Here is a 7,974-nt window from a genome sequence, read left to right on the forward strand (position 1 = left end):
TTGGAAAATGAACTTCAACTATCTCGAAGGGTGTCGTCCTGTTATTCGTTCGTTGATATATATATATATGTACATGCTGGAGGAAGAAGTTCAATGTAAAAAAGAATAATAGAACGAGGAATAGGGGCGATATATTTTGTTCTTGTTATATCTTTTATGTTCCTCCCTATTTTCTGCTCTCTTTTTTTTTATATATATTAGAAACATTTCGTTTAATTATTATCATCGCGATATTATTTCGTTTGCAATTGAAATTCTTCTATAAATCGATATGATAATATCGTATCGATGTAGGATATATTAAGTTAGAAAAAATATGAATAAAGAAATCTATTTTTCTTAATTTCGGATAAAATTTTATCGAGATGTTTCAAAATGTCAGTCGTCGACCTTACAAACGATTTATGTTTTTACCAAGAAAATCGTGAAAATAAGGTAGGAAGGAAGGAAGGAAGGTAGGGAAAGTTGATGGCTCGACATATCGCAAAAGAAAGTATTAAACTGAGTTATATATAAATTTATCTTATACGTAGCTATACACATAGAATATACACGCGTACATATACATATATATATATATATATTAAGTAGCGTGTATTATATGAAGGAGCGTGTTTCGCGAAGCTCGTGCTTTTGCACGCAGTCTGTCGAGAAAGCAGGCATGCAGGCAGTTAGCAGGAAAGCTGGTTGGTTGGCTAGCTGGTTAGTTGGCTGGTTGGGTGGTTGGCTAGCTAGCTGGCTGGCTGGCTGGCTGGCAGGCAAGCAAGCAAGCAAGCAAGCAAGCAAGTAAGCAGCAGGCAGGCAGGCAGGCGATGCAGCTTACGGGTTATTCAAATGAACGGTAAAAATCATCCATAACCGAGGGTGGAAGGCACCCTGGTATTGGATATATTTAAATGGGTTTAATGCCCCGACCATACCCTCGACCGACTCCTCCGGCAAAAGCCCCTTCTTCCCCCTTTTCTCTTTCTCTCTGTTCTTCTTCTTCTTGCTCAACCTCCAGCTCCACTTCCACCTCCACCTCCAGCTCCAGCTCCACCTCCTACTCACCGCAACCCGTGCCCCGTGGTTCGAGGGTTAAACTACGCCGTCGATAAAAAGCAAGTACGGCTACTGAGAGAAAAAAAGAAGAGAAAAAGAGGAAGGGGGTTGATGATACGGGAAGGGGAGGGAAAGAACGAGTGGTGAGACGGAAAGATAGAAGAGAAAAAGCGAGAAAAGGAAAGTCTCGAGAGTCGGTGTCATTTTCATTCTTCTCTCTCTTTCTTTCTCTCACACATATACATACACACACACGCACACACGCACACTCTGTACTACTCTCCTCCTCATCCTTCTTTCCTTTCGCTCTTCTCCGCCACCTTTTTTCTTTTCCCTCTTCCACGACGGGGTTCCGCTCTCTCAACAATTAGGTATATCTCGGCCCATCCTCGACATTGTTTTCGCGGCATCTCGAGTGAGCTTTTCGCTCGAGATTCTTTTCCGCGTGACGACGAACTCTCTCCCATATCTCTTACTCCCTTTTATTTTTCTCTCCCTTTCCTTTACATTCCCCTTCCGTTCTCTTCTCATTCCCCGATTCTTTTTTCTTTTTTTTTTACTTTCTATTTATATTTTTTTCCTTTCTCTTTCTCTTTCTTTTTCTTTTTATATTTCACCATCGTCACCCTTTTTTTTTATATATCCTTCTATATCTTTCCTTCTATTTATCCTCACTTTTTTCCTTTTTCTTCCATCCCCCCATCCCTTATTTCTTTTTCTTTTTTTCTTTTTATTTATTTATTTATTTATTCGTTCATTTATTTTACGCGACGAAGAATTTGATTACGCGAGGTCTCTAAAATATTTCATTTATTAGACGATGATTTTCATATTTTTTTTTTTTTTTTTTTTACTTTTCTCCCCCTTTCTTTTGACATTCATTTCGCGTTTTAGTCGGAGAAATTTGATTACATCCAAATTAACATTCGCATCTTACACGCGGTTAAAATATTTTATTTATTATGCAATGATTTTTCTTGTTTTCTCATTGTCATTCCCTTTTCTTTGACATTTATTTCCATCCCAATTGGTAAGAGAGCGAATTTTCCGAGTGGACGGATTTCATGTTTGTTTTTTAAAATTACTTTTTTCATTTCTACCGATTCATTGCGAAGAGATAAATCTCATAATAATAATAAAAAAAAAAATAAAATACCCTGTTCGCGTATCGTTTACATCCAAGAAAATATTTCAAATTCTACTTTATCAGCGCCCCGATATCTTTGTCGTACCATTTGATTTTTCGAGTTTTAAAGTATCGACAAAGTGCATCCGTTGGTGGGGGATGGATGGAGGGGGTGGGGGTTGGCGGCAGGTCGAAGGAGAATCCTCGTGATTCGTGGCCTCGCAAATGATAATAACAAAGTGTAGGCTGAAATGAAAAGAAAAAAAAGAGAGAAGAAAAGAAAGCAAAAGAAAAAAAAAGGGGAGACCGAAAAAGAAGAGAGGAATTTTTCGGTTTAGGGCATATAAAAAAAAAAAAAGAGAGAAGAATGAGAAGGGGATGGTGACGGTGGAATCGTATCGGCGGCGAGCTCGCGATCTGTCGCTAATCCTGGCACGGCAAAACGGTATCGCATTTTTGCGCCGCTTTGCGGCTCCCTTTCTCTCTCTCTCTCTCTCTCTCTCGCTCTGCCAAAGGGGAGTAGGGGGAGCAAAATCGGTGTTTCTGGGGAAAAAAAAAAGGGAAAAAAAGGAGAGGGCAGGTGAAGCGAGCGGCGTTACGAAAAAAAGGGAAAATAAAAAAAAAAGAAGGAAAAAAAAAGAACCACGCGCGGCGAGGATTGCCGGACTCCACGGATTGTAACGAGTGAGAGAGAGAGAGAGAGAGAGAAAGATGATTTCGTCCGTCCGTCCATCCGTCCGTGCATGCGTGCATGCGTGCGTGTGTGAGAGCAAAAGGTGGTGGTGATGGTGGTGGTGGTGGTGGAGAGTAGGAGGAAAGTAGGGAAGGGGGGTTTATGGAGATAGGGTAAAAAAGAGCGAGATCGGCGGAAAGCCGTGATCGAGCGCGTCGACAAAAATTGTATGTGGCAGCGGGGCGACAATAATTGAAACGGCGCGTAACACCGTCCGAATCCTCGAAATCCATTTTATATATTAATCGCACTTCGATAGGCTCACCTCACGATTCTCAGCGTTATCTATTTTCGCGTCTCCTTGCAACAACAACCAACCAACCAACCGACCAACCGACCGACCAACCAACCAACAAAACACCACCGTGTCTCGCGAAACGCCAATATTTTTATCCCTCGTTGATGACCGCTCTTTTCGGTTCATCTTTTCTTTTTATTTCAATCGGTTCTTTTCTTTTTTTCTTCTTTTTTATTTTTTTAATTTTTCCTCGTACTTATATATTTCAATGGGGAATAAATACAACAGGAAAAATTTCGTCTTACCCAAAATAAATTCGTCGCATTTTATTCTTTTTTTGTATCTTTTAATTTCTTTCATTTCCTTCATTTCTTTCTTTCTTTCTTTCTTTCTCGTGCACACACGTACGATTAGACTATTCGGTGTTTTAATGACAGTACTTAACGATTCATCGTCACATCGATCGACGGTAACGACCGTGCTCGCTTTTGCTCGTTCGACGATAAATATTTACGCTCTTCCCTTTCTCTCTACTTTTCGTCGTCATTCTCTCTCTCTCTCTCTCTCTCTCTCTCTCTCCCTCTCTTGTTCATTCGCTCTTTAGCGCGCGCACACGTTTCATTATCTTTTATTATTACTGCGTGAAATTACGGATACTTTGTCAGCCGACTATATTCGAATCGTTTTAATCGCGCGTTTAATGCGCGTCAGCGAAATCGCATCGACGCGCGTTATACCTTCGAACGACGATACTCATCATCGTTCCCTATCGGGCCGCCGACAACAGGACATGTACACACGTATTATATGACAACGTAATACATATTACAACAAACCCATGTACACTTTATATATATATATGTATGAATTTTCTTTAGACTAATTTCCGATTATTTCTATTTTTGTTTCAGGTGAGTAATTAACGACCTGTTGTCTTATTACTTTCTATCAATGATCATCATCATCCTGCATCATCAACGAAGATCACCGCTTGTCCGTCGTCATTCCTCCTATTATCCCATAGTCATCGATGTTCATTAATTCTACGTATCCTCTATGCGTAAGTGAATCTAATTTGTATCTTATTATCGGATAATACGCGAACGAAAGTGATATCAGATATTAATTTACAAATATTTTACATTATTTTAGTTTATTAATGAATTCTTAATATAATTTATAGTCGTGGATTTATGATATCGAAAATATCGTTTTAATATTCGTTATATTGTTCCATGAAAATTATTATACAATTAATGTGATCGTTATTTTTTTTTGTTTTAGTTCAATCGTATTTACGATACACGATAATCGAGTAATTCGAATGATTGAAATAATATAATCATCTTTAGAATACGCGTGTGTATGTATAAATATATAAAAGTAGGAATAAAAAAGGGGGAAAAAATTGGCATGGCAAAATAAGAAGAAAGGGAAAAAACCCTTTGAAGGAAAAGAAGGAACTTTTCAGTTGCCACTACGAGTGCCACGAGGTTTAATCTTCTCGTGTTCTTCAGCATCCCTACTACCATTGAAAAAGATCGATTCTCGTGCATCTTGGGTTAGGTCCGGGTTGGCCCTTCACTCGTCACAATTCCCTTTTTTTTTTTTTCTTTTTCCTTCGCCTCTCAACCGTAGTCGTCGTCGCCGTCGTCGTCGTCGTCGTCGTCGTCGTCGTCGTCGTTGTTGACTTTTCTCTACGCTTTTTTACGTCGGATCCCAGAATTGCCGTTAACCATTGCCGTTGTTCGACACCTTTCTCCCTTTTTTTCCTCTTCTTTCTTTTCCGATTTTCATTCTCTCCTTGAATTTACCTCCATTCATAAGAATCGTAATACCTTTTACTCCTAGGAAGGTTAGATTTCATTTCATTGATCGAATTAAATTCATCGAGACGAATTAATTTTATTAGATAATAAAAATAAATCATTTTTTATTCGTAATATTATTGTCAAAAGAAGAAAAAGAAGAAGAAGAAGAAGGAACAAATTAAGATTAAAAATAAATCAAATTTCCTTTCCTATTTTTTATTTCGCGATTACGATCGAGTGAAAGTTAACGTAAAATAAACATTGGCGTATGATTTATCGATTTAAATGACGAGAAACCTAGATGCATATATACAAATATTTGGAAATCTTTTATTTAGGAGCATTTGGTGAATCGTCTGAGTAAAATGAAAGAGTGTAGAGAAATAGGAAGTAGGAACAACAGGCCAGTAAAACTAGTAACGACAACGAGAGACAGACAGACAGACAGACAGACAGAGAAACGTGGAGAGATACTACGGAAAAAGATAGGGAGAAAAACTACACGGAATTGTATCGGAGCCACCCTTCACCTTCTCTCCCTCTCTCTCTCTCTCACACACACACGCACACATACACACATATACACACAAATACGTATACTCTTTTTCTCTCTCACGGTGGCTGGATTTTAATCGAAGCGCAACGTATAAAGTTGCTGAAAATCAGATTATCCCCGCTCACCGTGTTTCACTCTCCTCTTCCTCCTCCTCCTCTCCTCCTCCTCCTCCTCTGCACAAGCCCGTGTGCCGTACATCGTTTCTACCTATTACTACCTTCTCCTCTTTCGCGAATTTCTGTTTTCCTATTGGTCCTTCGTGCCCCGGATCACCACGTTCTCCTCTCTCACTCTCTCTCACTCTCACTCTCTCTCTCTCTCCCTTTTCTCGCGCTCTTACATTTTTTTCTTTTCTTTTTTTTTTTTTAATCGAATCCTTTTTCATTCCACGAACTTTTATGGATTCCTGAAAACGATGGAAGAGAAGGATGAGAAGAAAAAGAGTAGAGTTGTTCGGTGACAACGCGAGCGCGCGAGACAAAATTTCTTCTCCAAAAAGTCAAACGATCGTCGATTATTCGAATGATTTTCAAATAATACTACGATAGTAATCTCCAACGTAACTTAGGCACTAATTTCGATATTTTCCGTATACGAAAACGTTGCGAAATTATTTTTCGCGAAACCAAAAGGGAGAGTGAGAGAGTAAGAGAGTAAGAGAGAAAATCATTTTTTTGCTACGTTAATATTTCTACGTATATAGATATATGTACATATAGATCACTTGGATAGTCTAGATACTGAGGAAATAACACGCGTGTTTTCTGCTCGTGCAAATAGAAAAATGTAAGCAAGTAGAGAAAGAGAGAGAGAGAGAGGGAGAGGAACGTTGGGAAGGGGGCTAGAGGAGGAAGAGGGGGGATTGCTAGGGATATAGCGGAGAAAATACATATATGAAGGTTGCCTCTTAACCGGTGCAATAATGTCGCCCCCTCTTTTGAAAAAAAAATCCGTCTCTTCAACACGCACGATTTACTCTCTCTCTCTCTCTCACTCTTTCTTTCTCTTTTTCTTGCTCTCTTTTTCAGTTCACTTCCCTTTTCCTTTTTTCGTTCCGCGACCCTACGCGTGCTCTTGACGTTAAACAGTACCACTATTAACGTTCATCGCGGTTCAAAAATACGTGGAGAATGTAAACGTACGCGATTATCGATGAGGCTTATATGGATTCGTGTTAAATCCTCGAACGTTTTAAATGTACCCTACATACATATCAAGTAGTGTTTCTTTCTCTCTCTCTCTCTCTCTTTCCTTTTATCTTTTAACGTTTTCACGCATTTTTACGCATATATGTGTTTCTTTCTCTCTCTCTTTCTGTCTCTGTCTCCCTCTCTGTTTTCGTGAATAGATAAGGGTGAGTTAGAGAAAGAGAAGAGAAAGAGAAGAGAGAGAGAGAGAGAGAGTGAGCGAGTACGCGAAAACTCGTAAATTCTGGGGAGAACACGAGCGGCGACTCGCGTCTCGAAACTTTTACATCTAAAAGTTTTTAACCTCGTTCGAAACTATCCTACCGTTTAAAGGCTCCGCGAAATTTGCCGAGAAATACGAAGGAAGAAATCTTGAAAGCGTATAGGTATATACATATATAACGAGAGTGGAGAGGGGTTGGGATGTGGAGGGAGGGGTGGTAGGGAACACATTGGGCACAAGTATGGTATATTTACATATAAATATAATATATGTGTATATGTATATATATACAAATTCATACCTATAAGTGCATGCATAGATGCAAACGTGAATAGGTATAACATACATATATAAATTAATCATAAATACATTAGAATCTACGTTACCTACGCTTACACAATAAAAACGCACATACATAGACACACATACGTATATATAATATAATCATAGATACATTAAAATATACATACCTATTACAATAGATTCATTATTTGATCGCGCAGCTGGCTGGCATGCTTGCTTGCTTGCTTGCTTGCTTGCTTCGTAGCGAGTCAAGCTTATGCCTTGAAAATTTTCCCCACCTCTTCCTCCTCCTCCTCCTCCTCCTCTACTCGTTGGCAGAGACGATCGCGCGCGCAATAATTTTATTCGCGAACAAAAGGAAGAACGAAGAGGAGGGCGGGAACGCGACGCGGACGCGGAGGTGGTAGAAATGGTGGTGATGGTGTTCGTGGGTGGTGGTGGTGTTTTGTGGTGGAGGAGATGGAGGTTGGAGACACAACACGACGAGTAGATACGGTGAGGAAGGTGCATTGCCAGTGGGAGGAAGGGGGAGTGGGAGGAACAAGGATAAAAAGGAGGAAGAGGCGAGAGGAGAGGAGAGAGAGACGACACTGTTATAGGTTTATTTTAATAATGGAGAGAAGCGAAGGCCTGCTTGCCATTACGTTACGCGGTAAATAATAACGTTTATAAGGCCTTGGAAGTTATTATACAATATATACGTTCGTATCGCCCGATGCCATTACGGCTATCGTATATTATTAATGCAGCGACGCT

General features: G+C 39.6%; 1 long non-coding RNA gene across 1 annotated transcript; it reads right to left on the bottom strand.

Annotated features, from left to right (window-relative positions):
• Positions 1-4,911: 4,911 nt before the first annotated feature.
• On the bottom strand, positions 4,912-7,517 carry LOC122525317. The gene is made up of 2 exons (XR_006305749.1): positions 7,386-7,517; positions 4,912-4,985 (listed from the first exon to the last, which is right to left on the bottom strand). It is a non-coding gene; the product is annotated as an uncharacterized LOC122525317 (long non-coding RNA).
• Positions 7,518-7,974: the final 457 nt, after the last annotated feature.

This window comes from Polistes fuscatus, unplaced genomic scaffold, assembly GCF_010416935.1.
Source record: "Polistes fuscatus isolate 324 unplaced genomic scaffold, CU_Pfus_HIC Scaffold9, whole genome shotgun sequence".
NCBI classification, from domain to species: Eukaryota; Metazoa; Arthropoda; class Insecta; order Hymenoptera; family Vespidae; genus Polistes; species Polistes fuscatus.